The following is an 18,511-nucleotide window of genomic DNA, read 5'->3' on the forward strand; positions in this document are numbered from 1 at the left end:
CTTCCTTGAGATCTGTCTCCTCTTGGCAAGCAATGCTCCATTCTATCAGATACTGATACTTCATTGAGTTTGTTCTCCCCAGACCCCCTGGATTAGGTCAAAGTAATCAAAAGCACTAAATCAGGTTTTCAATGCAACCTTCCTCCTCCTAGGTTCACTACCTTGGCAGCTGAGATAATTGGGATCAAACTGGTTCTGGATTATTTACCTCCGCTTGGAAGAACGCTTTGGTTTTACTGCTAATTAAAAAACTAATTGGACCTGGAACATCCTAATAGTTATTGTCCCATCTCCTGCCTCCCAAGATCTTTAATAGAGTGCTAAACACACAAATGGTGGAATATATTAACACCAATAGCCTTATTAAGGCCACTGAGGAGATTAGGTTGTCCCTTATCAGGGTGGAAGAGCCGCACTGATGCTTCTCGCTTTATCAGCAGACTTTGATACTGTGAATTATTGTCTGCTGAAGGAACGTTTGGTGTGACTGAAACAGTATGGAAGTTGTTGAACTCTGTTCTCTCTGGTCGTGAGCAATCGATATGTAGGGGATGAAAACAAGTTACTTACCTGTAACTACAGTTATCCAGTATTGGTACCTTTCACAGATTCACATGCCTGAATCATTCCCCGTCGCCGAGGCGGGAGTCCCACGGTAAAATACAAAAGCAGTGCCCTACGTAAATAACAGTAGCAGGCTAAAAGCAGCCAAAAGGACTAAACCGAAGTAGACTATCTACCTCATTATATGAAATGAACTAAAAAAATTAGTTCCAACCAATCAGCTGCCAGCACCCTCTAAAACCTTCCTAGCAGAGGCAGTTCTCCTCAGATTTTCTTAGCACAAGTGGGAAGTAGTAAACCCAAATCATAAAGAACTGTCTCACCGGGGAGAAGGGTGGGTGCATGTGAATCTATGAAAGATACCAATACTGGATAACTGTATGTTCGAGGCATATGAGCTGCAGATTGTACACTTAGCATAGATCGCCATCTGGTGTTGGGCCCGGATGTTTGCAGTTTGTTTTTCTTCTTGGACAGTCTTTGTAAGTCACGAGTTTGGTGACTCCTCCTTCGGTCCGTACTGCGCATGGGCTTCGGCTCCATCCTCAGATTGTTTTTTTCCGCCATCGGGCTCGGATGTGATACTTCGTGCTCCGGCTTCGAACTTCTACGGTTCCAGCCTCGACGGAAAATCCTCGTATCTTCGAGTTTCTTCATCATCTTCATCTCTCGAAGCGGCACTTTTCTCCATCCCGTACATCGGCACCGGCCTTCGGGCCCTCCTCGACTCCGGTCCCGGCCGATGGAAAGGACTCCGTTCAAAAAGTGCCCAAAATGTGGGTCTACATTTCCCCACACCGACCTCCATCAGGTGTGTAATCTTTGCCTCTCTCCAGAACACGAGGCCAGAGACTGCCCCGCCTGTAAGTCTTTTCGATCGAAGAAAACCATCCGGGATCGAAAAGCTCGACGCACCATGGCGCACTCATCGTCTGCAGCTCCACCGGACATCTTCGGAGACGGCGCCGAAGCTTCGGGGCAAACACACACCGAGCAGGAAGAAGACTTCGTCAGCGCTTCCGAAGCCGACGACTCCGCCGTGGAGGACATCACACCGGCGCAGCGGGCCGTGAGTACTGTGCCCCCTCCCACCCCCGCGCCCAAAACCAAAGAGACTCAGGTTACTCCCTCGCCTGCCGGCCTGGGCAAAACCAAGACCAAAGCTTCGATCACCCCACCTTCGGGCTCGGTGTCGAAGCACCCAAAGTCTCACGGCAGCTCGGGATCGAGCCAGCCGACGCCCGGTGCCGAAAAACAGCATCCGGCACCGAAGAAAGCAATATCCAGCTCGACTCCGAAGCCACCGGTGCCGAAGCCTGGACTCTCGGTGCCGACCAAACACAAACATAAATCTGTTGGCACCGACGCTCCGACGCCGAAAACCCCTTCGACGCCGAAAAAAACAGGAGGCCCCAAAAAAGCATGGCGCACACAAACCATCGAAGCCCTCGGCTCCGAAATCACCGGTGCCGACGGACGATTCGACGCCACTGGCTCTGTTTACACCAGACCCTCTACAAAAGACTCTGTCCAAAGATCCAAAGACTGGACTATTGACTTTAATTATCAAGAAAAGACGCCTTGATACTCCGGCTCCTCCTCCACCACCCAAAAGGAAGGACTCTGCTACTTCTCCCCTCAGAGTGCCCTCCCCACTACCGCCTCCCTTACCTCCTCCACCACCTCCACCCCCTCCCCCTCCCAGATCTCCCCCACCTCCACCTCACTACGATCCGGCCCCATCCCCAGATCCGGATGATGGGGACCCGGACAATTACCCGGCGGACGTCCCAATGGATCCCACTCCACCAGGGACCCCAGACCCGTGGGAGGATTACAATAACCCTGATGTACCCGATATTCCTCAGGACGACCTATACCCATCCAGGCCGTCTCCTCCAGAGGACTCCTTAGGGTTTCATCATTTAGTGCAGAGAGCAGCACACTACCATGGGGTGGACATGCACAGTGAACCAGTGGAAGAAGACTTCCTACTGGACACATTTGACATACAAGACAAATCCACTTCTATTTTACCCATGCTTAAGGGTGTCACCAAGCACGCTACAGAGGTGTTCAAAGACCCTGTCAGGGCCAGAGTACTTAACCCTAGAATAGAGAAGAAGTACAAAGCGGCACCCACAGACCCTGCATACATTAAGGGCCCTGCTCCCCTAGATTCCCTAGTTGTCTCCACAGCTAGAAAGCGGGCTAACTCCCAATCCTCAGGAGAAGCCCCACCGCCAGACAAGGAATCTAAACTTCTGGACGCGTCTGGTAAACGCACCGCCTCCCAAGCTGCAAACATGTGGCGCATTGCAAACACACCAGCACTGCTTGCGCGATATGACAGAGCACACTATGACGAACTAGAGGCTCTTATGCAGCACCTTCCAGAAAAACACAAGCGCAAGGCTCATGACCTGATACAGGAGGGTAAACTAATTACAAACACCTCCATTAAGTGTGCCCTCGATGCAGCCGACACTGCTTCTAGAGCCATAAATACAAGTGTCCTGCTTCGTCGCCATGCCTGGCTCAGGATCTCAGGGTTCAAGCCTGAAGTCCAGGCGTCCATACTCAATCACCCCTTTGACCAGCAAACTCTCTTTGGGCCAAAGGTAGACGAAGCGTTGGAAAAGATGAAAAAGGACACAGACACAGCAAAGTCTATGGGGGCACTCCAAACACAAGCCTCTAAACGTTCCTTTCGACGCTCGTCCTTTCGTGGCACAGGCAGAGGCTCCTCCACCGATAACGCCTCTACCTCCTACAAGTCCCCTCCTCAAAATACCTTTTCAAAGGGCAATCAAAGGGGCGGTTACAGAGGCAACAACAATAAGGGCAGGGGCAAAACCAACAACACCCGTTCTGCCACCCCACCCACACAATGACTCCCCTCCGCTCCCCCCAGATCATCACACTCCGGTCGGGGGCAGACTACAAGACTTTATCCACACATGGGAGTCCATAACATCGGACAAATGGGTGACCCAAATCATTCGGTCAGGGTACTGTCTCGAACTAACATCTACCCCACCCAATATCCCACCAAGGCACCGTCCAATGTCTCAAGAACATTCCACACTGCTCAAACAAGAGGTACTCTCACTCCTCCAAAAACACGCTATAGAGCAGGTCCCCGTCAATCAACAAAATCTAGGGGTCTACTCCCTATATTTCTTAATACCAAAGAAAGACGGGACCCTCAGACCCATTCTCGACCTCCGGCCTCTAAATTCCTACATACATTCAGACCATTTTCACATGGTCACCCTACAGCAAGTCCTCCCACTCCTCTGCCAGGGAGACTTTCTCACAACCTTGGATCTGAAAGACGCATACTTTCACATTCCAATACACCCCTCTCACAGGAAATACCTCAGGTTCGTGGTGGACGGGCAACATTACCAATTCACGGTTCTCCCCTTCGGGGTCACCACCGCACCACGGGTGTTTACCAAATGCCTAGCAGTAGTAGCAGCACACCTCAGACGTCAACATATTCACGTCTTCCCTTACCTAGACGACTGGCTGATAAAAGCCGCGTCCTACGACCAATGTGTGCAACATACAAACAGCACCATCCAACTGCTCCACCAGCTAGGCTTCACGGTGAACTACCAAAAGTCCCACCTCATACCATCTCACACAAAGCAATATCTCGGGGCCACTATAGACACCTCCAAGGGTATTGCCTATCCAAACTCAGCCAGAATCACAAGCATTCAAGCCTTACGCAAAACATTCCTTCCTCAACACTCTCTTCCAGCAAGAGTGTTTATGAAGCTCATAGGAATGATGGCGTCTTGCATCTTCATAGTGCCCCATGCAAGACTCCACATGCGTCCACTTCAAGAGTGCCTAGCACAACAGTGGAACCAGGCCCAGGGTCAGCTGACGGATCTGGTGTTGGTGGACGGCCGCACACATCACTCTCTGCAGTGGTGGAACACCACAAACCTTTCCAAAGGGCGGCCGTTCCTGGACCCGGTTCCTCAGGTGATTCTAACAGCGGACGCATCGCTCTCCGGCTGGGGAGCGCACCTCCTACACCTCACCATGCAAGGTATATGGACGCCACAGCAAAAATCGCTCCACATCAACCATCTGGAGCTCTTGGCGATCTTTCTAGCCCTAAAATCTTTCCAAAAACAGATTTCAGGCAAAGCAGTCCTCATTCGCACAGACAATATGACTGCGATGTATTATATCCAAAAACAGGGGGGGACACACTCTCCCCAGCTCTCCCGCTTAGCCCAGAGCATATGGAGATGGGCAATTCCCCAAAACATCTTTCTCCTGGCACAGCACGTTCCAGGCGTACAAAACACCATGGCAGATCTGCTCAGCAGACAAACACAACAACTACACGAATGGGAACTGCATCCACAAGTTCTTCACCCATTCTTCCAACAGTGGGGGCATCCTCAGATAGACCTCTTCGCCACCCACGAAAACAAAAAATGCCCAAGCTTCGCCGCCAGATACCCACACCCATTGTCCAAGGGCAATGCGATATGGATGAACTGGTCAGGCAGATTTGCATACGCCTTTCCACCTCTCCCACTAATTCCATTAGTGGTCAGGAAGCTACAACAGCACTCCCTCACACTCATTCTGGTAGCTCCTACGTGGGCCAGGCAGCCGTGGTACACCACGCTACTACAACGGTCAGTGGTACCACATCAAAAACTGCATCTATCCCCATGCCTCCTAACCCAGAACCATGGAGAAATCAGGCACCCGGACCCAGCTCAGCTCAACCTGGCGATCTGGCTCCTGAAATCCTAGAATTCGGATACCTTAACCTTCCCCCTGATTGCATGAACATCATCATGGAAGCCAGACGTCCTACCACTAGAGCATGCTATGCCGCAAAGTGGAAAAGATTTGTAATTTACTGCCGTAACAATACAATCAACCCTCTAGATGCATCCATACTGCACATAATATGCTATCTGCTCCATCTTCACAGGTGTAACCTGGCATATTCATCCATACGCCTACACCTAGCAGCGATCGCTGCTTATCTACAAAACAGACAGCATTTATCACTCTTCAGAGTGCCCGCTATTAAAGCCTTCATGGAAGGCCTTAAACGAGTAATTCCTCCCAGGGCACCACCTTCCCCTGTATGGAATCTAAATTTAGTTCTTACACGACTAATGGGTCCGCCCTTCGAACCAATGCACAAATGTGAGCTACAGTTTCCCACCTGGAAAACAGCTTTCCTTGTAGCTATCACTTCCCTTAGAAGGGTTGGTGAAATACAAGCGTTCACCATACAGGAACCCTACATACAAATGCATCACAGCAAGGTCATACTTCGCACAAATCCGAAGTTTCTGCCCAAAGTCATTTCCCCCTTCCACCTCAATCAATCAGTGGAATTACCTGTCTTCTTTTCGCAACCCCAATCTGTTGCAGAAAGGGCCTTACACACACTTGATGTGAAAAGGGCGTTGCTATACTACATACAAAGAACGCAACCCTTCAGGAAGACTAAACAATTGTTCGTTTCCTTCTCTCCACCACATAAAGGCAACCCCATTTCTAAATCCGGGATAGCTAGGTGGATTGTAAAATGCATACAAATTTGCTATCAAAAGGCAAAGAGAACATTATCTGTTCCTCCGAAAGCCCACTCTACAAGAAAGTTAGGGGCTTCTATGGCTTTTCTAGGGAATATACCCTTAGATGACATCTGCAAAGCAGCCACATGGTCTACACCGCACACCTTCACAAAACACTATTGTGTAGATGTGCATTCCAAGCAGCAAGCTAGGGTGGGCCAGGCTGTACTAAAGACACTTTTTCAAACAGCTACAACGGATACCGGTGGTCGCCGCTAAGGTTGGGTACTGCTATATAATCTATGCTAAGTGTACAATCTGCAGCTCATATGCCTCGAACGGAATATGCTACTTACCAGTATGCATCTGTTCTTGGCATGTAGAGCTGCAGAGTTGTACACGCCCACCCGCCTCCCCGGCTACCTGTATCCGTTCCAGTACATCTTATTTAGATACAACACATGGGTTTCTGACTGTTATTACTACGCTCCATCATTTCCCTGTTGGCGAAAAACAATCTGAGGATGGAGCCGAAGCCCATGCGCAGTACGGACCGAAGGAGGAGTCACCAAACTCGTGACTTCCAAAGACTGTCCAAGAAGAAAAACAAACTGCAAACATCCGGGCCCAACACCAGATGGCGATCTATGCTAAGTGTACAACTCTGCAGCTCTACATGCCAAGAACAGATGCATACTGGTAAGTAGCATATTCCTTACAGGTAAGTAACTTGTTTTCTTATCCAGTATTGGGGAAACTTTCATAGATTCACATGCCTGAATCAAAATAGCAGTACAAAAGGGGGTGGTGATGGACGGAGCATCAGAACCAATCAAACACTCGCACCCAGTCAACAGATCTGGGTTTGATCCATCACCGTTCTTTAGCCCACTCTGCCACCCAAGTTCAGACATGGCCATATGCAAATCAGTCTGACCCTGTGCCTCATGGGAACAGTCCAGCCCGAACTGCCAAGCCATACCTTCCCTGGACCGGAAACAAGCTTCCTAGGACCGGTTTCTGGCATTTCAGCCAGGCTTGCTTGAATCCAGTGGTAAAGTGAGCAAGGGACTCACTTTGCCACTTTGCACCTGCCAACTTATGCTCAGACGTGAGTCCCGTGCTCTCCATGCCACTGGAATCAAGCTATCCTGGCTGAAGAGTGGTGAAACCCCGAAACCGGTCCTAGGATGCTTGTTTCCAGTCCAGGGAGGACCTGGCTTGGCAGTTCGGGCTGGACTGTTCCCATGAGGCACAGGGTCAAGACTGATTTGCATATGGCTGGGTTCAAACTGGAATGGCATGGTGAGCAAATAAACGATGGATTTAGGCCTAGATCTCTGTACTGGGGTAAATGTATGACATTGTTCTGCATTCTGTCCATCAATTGTTGTTTTTGCATGAATCAAAATAGCAAGCAGTAAACCAACAAAATGTAGTTTGCGGACGGTGGGAGACAAGGTTCATAAATTCCCCCAATACATCCATAAAGACCAGAACATAATAGTCTAAATAAACCTTTAAGAAATAGAATGCATATTAAGAAACATTATCAAATAATGCAAAAATATAATAAAGAAATATGCATATATAGAGCGAAGAAACATATAAATCAATTACATGCAACATTGCAATATATAAAGAGAAAATACCTGAATCTGATCTTAATGAAAAGGATGTCGAAGAACCGCTTGCCCTACGGCTGCATCCTCCTATTGTGCAGAGTGCAGACAGTAGTGCTTTGTGAAAGTATGGACACTTTTCCATGTCGCAGCATGACAGATATTCTCCTAAGTCACTCGGGCAAACAATGCTGTAGAAGCTGCTACAGTCCTGGAAGAATGTGCTTTGACTATTCTCTGTAAATGCTTGTTGACCTGGTCATGGCAGAAATGAATTGTAGAAGCCAGTCATCTGGCTATTGTTGCCTTTGTTACTGCAGTCCGAAGTGTGGCTTGGCCAGAGGCCACAAACACCTGGTTGGATCGCCTGATATCCTTGGTCTTTTGTAAGTAGAATTTCAAACAACGCTTCACATCAAGAGAATGTAAAGCTCTCAGCTGGCGTGGATGGATCCGGAAAGAAAACCTTTAACTTTACTGGTTCATTCAAGTGAAAAAGAGACGGAACGTTAGGAATGAACCTAAGATTTGTTCGAAGAGTTACGTAATCCTTGGTAAAATGCAAAAATGGTTCTGTGACAGTGAAGGCTTGGATCTCACTAACCCTTCGTGCAGAGTCAGGGCTAGCAGAATGGCAACTTTCCAAGTGAGAAACTTGAGATCAGCCTTGTGAATAGGCTCAAATGGTCTCATTAATTGCGCCAACACAGTATTTAACTCCCACTCTGAAGAAGGTGCGCTTATTGGAGGGAAAGCTCAGAAAAGTCCTTTCATAAACAGCTTGATCAGCGAAGATGAACAGAGAGAAGGCTGTTTGGAACTTTTTCCGTATCTGGAGAGAGCAGTGAGATGAACCTTAATCGATGAAAAAACAAGCCCAGATTTAGCCACAGACAATAAGTAAGGAAGAATTTGTTCAGCAGGCGCTTGAACAGGGTGGACGTTATTCACCTCGCACCACTAACGGAATCGCTTCCACTTTACACGATAAGTCTTGACTGTACTCTGAGCACGAGACTTAGCCAAGATCTCACAACAGTCTTGAGAGATGTCAAGATCTTTGAATTCTAAGAAATCAGGAGCCATGCGTGCAAGCGCAGCGACTGTGGATCCGGATGGAGTATTTGACCCCCTTCTCTTGACAACATTGTGAGTCTCTGAATCAGGCGAATAGGTTTGTCCTGGGATAATAGAAGCAGTTCCTGAAACTAGAACTGCCTTGGCCAACGGGGTACAATCGAGATGAGACGGCAACCCTCCATCTTCATTTTGCAGAGCACTTTCGGAATCAAAGGGACTGGGGGAAAAGCGTATGCACAAATCCCTGACCATCGCATGGACAGGGCATTCCCCCTTGATCCCTGTTGAGGAAATCTGCTGACGTAATATTGGCATTTCCTGTTTTCCCTTGTTGCAAATAAATCCAGTGTTGGTTTCCCACAAACTTGAAAGATTTTGTCCACCTGCTCCAGTTCCCATTCGTGACAGCCCGCTAGAGACCTGCTCAGCGCGTCAGCCAGAGTATTGTGGAGCCCCTTGACGTGTTCTGCTTTCAAGATTATCTTGTGGAATGTGACCCACTCCCACAAATCCTGAGTCTCCTGCGATAAGAGACAGCGATTTTGTTCCTCCTTGTTTGTTGATGTAATACATGCTAGTCGTATTGTCGGTACGAACCAGCATTGAGGAACCCGCAATCCTCTGGAGGAAAGTCTGCAGCGAAAGAAAGATGGTGCGAAGCTCCAATCTGTCGATATGCTGTTGTCTGTATTCTTGGGACCATTTTCCTTGAATCTGTAAATCTTGCAGATGGCCTCCCCATCCCTCCATGGAAGCGTCGGTTGTTAGAACGAAATCTGGAGTAGCTGGTAGGAAAGTGAGGCCTTGAGACAAATTCCCTATCCGAGTCCACCAATGCAGAGAATCTATCATGTGCGGTGTGACCCTGATGGAGTCGAACGATCCTCCGGCTTGCTGCCATTGCAGGTGTAATTCCTCCTGAAGAGGTCTCATTTTGAGCCGTGCCAAAAGTATGAGGTTTATGGCAGATGAACACATCCCCAGAAGAGAAGCGAACGTCCGGACCGAAACTGACTTTCTTTTTGAAATTGCCAATTTTTGAAGACGTAACTGGCGGTCTTTAGACAAGAACGCTTTGCACTGTATCGTGTCCAGCATCGCCCCCAGAAAAGGAATCACTTGAAGAGGACGCAGCTGTGACTTGTTCGCGTTGAGCGTGACTGGCTGACTGACTGTTCCGAAGGACCTTTGAGCAACCAATCATCGAGGTACGGGAAAACCTGTATTCCTTGAGATCTCAATGTCGTTGCCACTGGAGCCAGACCTTTTGTGAAGTTTCTTGGTGCTGATTTCAGTCCGAATGGGAGCACCTTGAACTAATAGTGGACGCCAGCCACTGTGAATCGTAGATATTTGCGATGCTAAGGGTGTATAGGGATGTGAAAGTACGCATCCTCCAGATCTAGAGAAGCCATAAAATCCCCTTTGTTTAGACAGCTTAACACCTCGGAAAGTGTGACCATCCGGAAGCGTTGCTTTTTGAGGAACTTGTTGAGCTAGCGGAGATCTAGGATTGGACGCCACTCCCCTGACTTCTTCTAGATGAGGAAGAAACAAGAGTAGAATCCGGCTCTTATTTGGGACGCTGGGACTTTTTCTATAGCATTCTTCCGAAGTATCTTAAAAGCTTCTTTGAACAATAAGTGAAGACGAGGGGGAGGGGGACTCCTGGGCGGAGTAGTAGGTTGCTGTTTGATGAATTCCAAGGTGTGATCTTTGCTCTCTAAGCCGAGAACCCATCGGTCCGAAGTGATCTGATGCCACTTGCGAGCAAAAGATAAAATGTTTGTGCCCACGGGGAGGGAGGGAATGATGACTGGCGCCCTGCGTAGATCATTGCTTCCTGTTGGTCTCGCGACCTTGATTGTTTGATCGCTTCGACCACCCTGACGGGAGAAACAAGACGAAGAGGATTGTCGGTAAGATGATTGGCCGTAAGGCTATCTATTATGTGTCTGATATAGTCTATTTTGCTGATTTTGATACCCTCCTATAGAAGCAAAAGCGCGTCCCCTTGCACCTCTGAATGATCCGCGCCTGTATTGTAGAGCGCCGAGCCATTTAGCAGTATCAGTGTCCGTTTTTATAGCAAGGAGGGCCTCATCAATATGCTTTCCGAATAAGGATTCCCCATCATAGGCCATGTCTAAGATCTTAGTCTGTACTTCTGGCCTAAAAGACGTGGCTTTAAGCCATCCTTAGCTCCAGCAAGTTGTCTAAAGCTTGTGTTTGCAATGTCCAGAGCGCAATCTATGATCTCAGATGCGGTTCGTTCGCTTTCTAAAAGTATCTTTCTTGCATCCTGATTACGGTCCTCGGGGATAAGGTAAAGAAATTCCTTCAAATCTGACCACATCTGGCGGTCATAACGGCCGAGAATAGCCAGAGAATTTGAAGCTTTGATAGATGCTGTCGCCATGCTGGAATTTTTTTTACCTATATGGTCTAGCCTCCGTCGTCCTTTGTCAGGCGGTGTTATGGGCGTAGCCGGATTTTTGGATCTTTGGTGGGCAGCTTGTGATATCACCGAATCCGGTCAGGCATGACCAATCAAGCAAGATGAAGTATCAGGAGGAGCACGGTATGTTTTATCAATGCGAGGGAGTACCGCCGGTATGGAAGCAAGCGTTTTCATAATCTTAATTCCTTCATTCCAGATATAATCAATGATTGGAATTGCTCTTGTGACCTTCCTATATTCTTCTTTAAAATCATGTAAAAAGCAATCTGTGTGCTCTACAGTAAATGGCAATTGAAATCTAGATGCCGCTCGTTGCATCAAGTAATGAAAACCCCCGATGTACTCGGGGAGAATCCGAAGGCTTAGGCATGGGAGGAGAAGGCATTGGTATGACGTAATCATCCCAAGGATCCATGCTAAAATCTTTATCAGGTAATTCAACCTCTTCCCCCGAAGAGGTTGTTTCATGATGTCCTTGCGGCAATGAACCAGGAGGGTGAGGCGACGAAGCAGGAACCCCTGTCTGAGGTAACGAATCAGGAACCTCTGTTGGCGGAGGTGGAAATTTTGGAGTAGGCTGTTGTGGTGGAATCCTCTGACGGTAATCCGCCAGAATGGCTTGGAGATCTTGAATGTGCGTAGGGGGAAGATGACTCATTTCTCTGTGATACGACTCCCTTCTGGGAGGTTTATGATATGGGACAGCAAGATCTTCCTGATAATAATGCTCATGATATTCTTCATCATCCTCCTCTTGGCACTTGATGTTGAGTTCAGAGGGGTGGTGAGCCATGCCGATGGATCTTCGTCATCTTCGACATAAGTTTCCAAGATATGAGATGGCAATAGAGGAGATACCTTACTGTAATCCTGCCTTTGGTACGTTTTCAACTGACAATGAGTATATGATATAGGCGTTCAATGTAATGGCTGCGAGACTGATAATCTCGTTGTCGACTACTTCTTCGACAAGGCTCTTCGTTGTCGACGGGCTCTTCGTCGACGGGACAGTCGTAGATGGGCTCTTTGTCGACGGGACTGTTATTAGCGGGACTGTCGTTGACGTCGATGGGATAGATTTCAAAGAGGAAAGTACCTTTGTCCATGAGCTCGACGACAACATAGTGGTCTACGGTGTTTTAGACAAACTCTTCGTCGACGAGTCTTTAAGAGCAGGTTTCTGGTAGATCTTAGACAATAGGTGAAGAAATAGCCATTGTCGAGACGGTAGCAGTCGACAAGGGGGCAGCAGAAGAGACCGAAACCGTCGATGATGGAACCAGCGAGTGAGTTTTAAGCTGGATTTTAATCACAGTTTTAGAAGTTGAAGGCCTCGTGGATTCCTCATGAGGGCAAAGACAGCGTTGACCCAGAGGAAGGTTTAGGGGACCTCTGTGAATGGTCAGAAACAGCATGGGAGGACTTATGTTTTCTTCCCTCACTCGAAGAGCTGTCTCGTGATCTAGCCCTTTTGCTTGAAGTTGAGGCCTTATCTTCCTCAGCCGAGGAAGATTTGAGCCATAAGAGAAGCCTTGCCTCCCTATCCCTCAGAGTTTTAGGAGGGAAAGTACGGCAAATTCTACAATCCTTAACAACATGCTCTGGATGAAGGCAGTAGATGCAGTCCTTGTGTTGGTCATCCACATGGACCCTCTTCTTCTCACAAGTCCTGCAGGGTCTAAAAGAACAAGTTACTTACCTTCGGTAACGCTTTTTCTGGCGGATACAGTATCTGCCTGTGTATTCCTCACCTTGTGATTCCTCACCTTGTGAATATCCCCTGCGCCAGCAACATTCGGAAACTTTTTTAGCAGTCCACGCCGATGAGGTTGAAGACTACGTCACAGAGACACGGCTCCGCTCGCGACTCCGCTGACGTCACCGGCTCCATAAGAAGACCTCGTTGGCGTGATGACGTCAGTTCCGCCCTTTTTTCCGTACCTTCGAGGAACACAGACGGACTGACAGCAATATATACCCAGTATAGACAGTACATAATATACAATTCGACAGTGTGGAGAATAAAAAGGAAGGCAAAAGAAACACAATGCCTTTGACAGTAACAAATACATTTTGAAACATCATCATTAGAATTGTAGGTATACAAGGGTGGAAAACGGGGAGGCGGGTGGGTCAGTGAGGAATCCACAGGCAGATACTGTATCCACCAGAAAAAGCGTAACCGTAGGTAAGTAACTTGTTCTTCTGATGGATACATCTGCCAGTGGATTCCTCACCTTGTGAAAAGATTCCCACAGCAGTCCCACTCCTGGAGGAGGGTGTCCACCCTTCTATACCAGAAAGTCCTGAAGGACGGAACGAGCAAAATGTCCGTCCCTCCTCATCTCGGAATCCAAGCAGTAATGCTTTGCGAAAGTGTGAAGGGAGGCCCAAGTTGATGCCCTACAAATGTCCTCCACAGGAACACCTCTAGACAAAGCAGAAGTGGAAGACTTAGGTCTAGTAGAATGAGCCCTTAAACCCTCTGGGGGTTCCTTACCAGCCAAAGAGTAGCATATCTTGATGCACAAGACAATCCATCTGGAAAGGGTGCGCTTGTGCACCGCTCTGCCTTTCCTGCAGCCAACAAAGCCCACGAAGAGCTGGTCGTCAACTCGAAAGTCTTTTGTCCTGTCAAGGTAGAAGCTCACCACCCTCTTAGGGTCCAAGCGGTGAAGCCGCTCCTCCTCCTTGGAAGGGTGAGGGGGAGGATGGAAGGTAGGGAGGGTAATGGACTGCCCCATATGGAAGGGAGTTAACACTTTAGGCAGAAAAGCAGCCCTGGTTCTGAGGACCATTCTTTCAGCATGAATGGTCAAGAACGGGGGTTTTGAACTCAGAGCTTGAAGCTCACTTACCCTCCTTGCCGAGGTGATCGCAATGAGAAAAACAGTCTTGAAAGACAAGTCTCAAGGGACACTTGTGTAAGGGCTCGAAGGGAGAACCCATCAGATAAGTTAAGACAAGATTTAAGTCCCATTGAGGAGTAGGAGGAATCTTGTTTGTAAGGCCCTTTAGAAATCGTAAAACAATAGGCGATTTGAACAATGATGGTTGATCCGGCAAACAAAGGAATGCAGACAAGGCTGAAAGATATCCCTTTACAGTGGCTACAGCAAAACCTTGCTGAGCAAGAGTAAGGGAAAACTGAAGAATGTCAGATAAACATGCCCTCAAAGGATCAATTGACTTTTCCCCACACCAGAGCACAAATTTAGACCACCTATAGGAATAGATAGATTTTGGTGGAATGACGTCTGGCAGACAAAATTACATCTACCACATCTGGCTGGAGAGAAAAAGAATTCAGGTTGCCCCATTCAATCTCCAGACATGAAGGTGTAAGCTCTGGAGGTGGGGGTGTAGAACCTGCCCCTCCGACTGCAAGAGGAGGTCTACCCTCAGAGTGAGACCGAGCGGAGGGCACGTAATCATCAATGGAGGTTAGAGAGTTACACCGCCCTACTAAGGAGAGATGGAGGTTATGCATTCTATCCAGATCCTTTTTGGCCTTGGATGTTATAGGCTCGATGTTTCTATCCACAGTCTTATCCAAGTCCGCCGAAATATTGATCCCTAAGATACTAGCGTCCGTTGACTAGTACCGTTGACTAGCACCGTTGACTAGTAGTCGTCCGCCAGACCCCCCTACAAATTATAACAGTGTTCCAAGGGGATCCCCGAGTGTCCCTAAGTATACAGCGGAGTCAACGACTCGTGTATCGTTGCACACTACCCCCTCAATCTTAATTATCAAGGTCTTAGGCCCACTTAGCACATACCCTGACACCTGACCGAATGCCAGGGCTTCAGATTCCACTACAGCTATAGCACTTGCAGGTGATGGGGTCATTATAGCAACGTCATCTGCATACGCTAAAGTTTTAAAATCTTGACCTTGAGCTATTATAGGGGGAATCCTATCATTTACTTCCAGTTTACGAATGAATGGATCTATATATACCGCAAATAATAGCGGCGAACATGGGCACCCTTTACGTGTGCCGCGCTTAATTTGCAAGGGCGCCGTATATCCCGAATGGAACCCCCCATCCCAAAATGCACCCTGCATACCAAGCGTGTGTATCCGGAGATAAGCAGTTACCTGAGCCTGAATCCAAGCATACGGAAAACCCAGGAAGGTAAACAAAAATGAACAATCTCCAGCAAAGAATGCTATGAACCAACAAACAATCGTCATTTGACTCCTAGCAAAGTTAGGGGATACCAGTGGCCAACATCTCCCTGCTCCCAGCCCCATGCACTCATCACACACATATAGAGACAATTAATCGTAAGTGTAATTCAGTGTATAGAAAATGTTACATAAGGCAAAGGGGTCTACAAGGTGTAGGATTCACATGTCATTTACACTGGTAGGCATTTTTAAAGAGTGCTTGGTCTGGAGAAGCACACAAAACTCGGGATTCAGAACATAAGACCGTGATTAGCATTGACTTTAACAATAAAAATGTATTTCCACCCTAATAAACTTTTTTAGCAGCGGGATAATGAAAGACAGGGAAAAAACATAAGTTACTAACTTGTACCATGCAGTTTGCAAGCAGCTCTTTGATGACAGTTTATAGGTCACTGTGCTAGATTACGATTGTCACTTATGTACTGCACAGTAACAAAATAATCTTTGTGACAAAAGCAGTATCCTACTCGCCTATGCACAAAGTACTGTTATTTAAAATGCACAGTACACGTTCTTTGCAATAGGCATATTAACCCTCTGTGCTACATTAGCTAACTCAAAGCTGCCACAGGACAAAACTCTCATCTCTCTCCAGCAGGTACATTAATCACTGGTGTTATCTTGACACTTTTATTGTTTCTGGAAAAATGCTAATTATACAAGTGCAGTGCTTTTTAAACTGCTGCCTGCGGACCCCCTGGGAAAGTGTCAGGGACCCCTGGGGGTCCCCGGACCACAGTTTGGGAAACACTGGGCTAGATGTCCTACCACCAGGGCATGCTATACAGCAAAATGGAAACGATTTGTCATTTATTGTACACACAACATCAACCCACTAGATGCGTCCATTCAAAACATTGGTTACCTCTTGCATCTATAACAATGTAACCTAGCATATACATCTATTAGGCTGCATCTAGCTGCCATAGCAGCCTATCTGCAAAACAGACTAAACCTGTCTTTCTTTCGAGTTCCTGCTATTAAAGCTTTTATGGAAGGACTTAAAAGGATAATTCCACCAAGCCAAAGAGTTCCACCCTCTCTGGTGTGGAACCTAAACGTGGTCCTTACCAGACTCATGGGTCCCCCTTTTGAGCCTCTCCACAGCTTGGAAAGTGACCTTTTTTAATCGCTATCACATCTCTCAGAAGAGTTAGTGAACTCCAAGCATTAACCGTATTAGAACAATTTTTCAAATCCATCATAAAAAAGTGGTTCTTAGGAGTAACCCAAAATTTCTACCCAAACTAGTATCTGCCTTCCATCTAAACCAGTCTGTTGAACTTCCAGTGTTCTTCCCTCAACCAGACTCAGTGGCAGAACGAGCTCTATATACCTTAGATGTTAAAAGAGCAATACTCTACTACATTGAGAGAACAAAATCCTTAAGGAAAACCAAACAACTCTGTGGCTTTCTCCCCACCTCATAAAGGTAATCCAATATCCAAAGCAGGAATTGCAAGATGGGTTGTTAAATGCATACAAATATGCTACATCAAAGCCAAACCCACATTAACCATTCCTCCTAGAGCTCATTCTACACGCAAACTAGGGGCTTCTATGGCGTTTTTGGAAAACATTCCCCTAGATGACATATGCAAAGCAGCAACTTTGGCTACACAACACACCTTCACAAAACACTATTGTGTAGACGTGCAGGCAAAACAACAAGCTGGTGTGGGCAGGCAGTATTAAAGACACTATTTCAAACTACTGCAACAGATACAGGTAGCCACTGCTAAGGAGGTAACTGCTGTATAGTCTATGCAAAAGTATACAATCTGCAGCTCATGTTCCTCGAACGGAAAATGCTACTTACCAGTATGCATCTGTTCTTGGCATGTAGAACTGCAGATTTGTATACGCCTCCCCGGATACCTCTATCTGTTCCAGTATTATCTTAATTAGATACATTACACATGGAGATCTTTGTACTTCTCACTACTCCACCGTAACCCTGCGTGGCAAAAACAATCTGGGGATGGAGTTGATGCCCATGCGCACTGTCGACCTAAGGAGGAGTCACCTGCCTTGTGACTACAAAGACCTCTTCCAAGACAAAAACAAGGTGCAAACATCCGAGCCCAACACCAGATGGCGATCTATGCAAAAGCATACAAATCTGCAGCTCTACATGCCAAGAACAGATGCATACTGGTAAATAGGATTTTCCTTTCCAATGCATCATTTCCCTAAATGTTATGGTATTCATAAAGTTTTTCCATATTTATGCTGCATTGTTTTTAAACATGTTATTGGTAACTTGACTCATGTAGGCCTTTGTTTATTTTCAGATAGATGCTGAAATCGGATCCAGGTTTCTGAACTATGAAGTTATCTTTCTGAACATTTATTTCTTCTATCAGGAAGATGAAAATGGTTTCAACAAAGGCTAAAATTAGCTGCGCAATTATCTTCTCACTGTTGAAATTGTTTTTTAATAGGGAAATATTTATTTCTATTCTTTTTATGTGTATGTATCATACCAAAATTGATCTTGACTTTTTAATAAAATATAAAGTGTGGCTTTTATTTTTGTGCCAGTCCGTTCAAATATTTAAAGTGGAATTTTTATTGCAGCTACTGCCTTTACAAAGTAAATATGAAGAAATGTATCTGATAAGCTTCTTCTAGCTGCAGATGCCTTACCTTTGAATTTCCCCAGGTGTCAGACTGGATCTGTGAAGGAAAGTGGGTTTCTGTTGCAGTACCCACCCTGGACCCCACTGTTTGCCTGACTTTTGATGCACCTTTGACTGTAGAGTACTGGGTCCCTGCTAATCATTCCACCAGAGCTCAGGCTGCGTCCACTGCATTAGCATGTGGCATTCCAGTCCTGAACATCTTCCAGGAAGCAACGTGGGCTTCCCTGCACATGTTTACAAAACATCACTCCTTGGACAGTCAGGACTGCAGGTATGGGCATTTTTGTCAGTTTGGTCCTGCATAACTTTTTTAGTTTATTTGTCTGCACTGGGGATGCTGTTTCTTGGGTATCTATTCAAAG

General features: G+C 46.9%; 1 protein-coding gene across 1 annotated transcript in view; it reads left to right on the plus strand.

Moving 5' to 3' along the window:
- The window catches only part of HNRNPA2B1 (heterogeneous nuclear ribonucleoprotein A2/B1), a 265,052-nt gene extending 247,016 nt beyond the window's left edge, over positions 1-18,036 (plus strand). Inside the window, exon 11 of the mRNA XM_085631648.1 lies at positions 17,799-18,036. The gene's annotated coding sequence lies outside the window, so the exon portion shown is untranslated. The remainder of the gene's footprint in view (positions 1-17,798) is intronic.
- The last annotated feature ends 475 nt before the right edge of the window (positions 18,037-18,511 follow it).

The sequence above is a fragment of the Triturus cristatus genome, chromosome 10 (genome assembly GCF_964204655.1).
Source record: "Triturus cristatus chromosome 10, aTriCri1.1, whole genome shotgun sequence".
NCBI classification, from domain to species: Eukaryota; Metazoa; Chordata; class Amphibia; order Caudata; family Salamandridae; genus Triturus; species Triturus cristatus.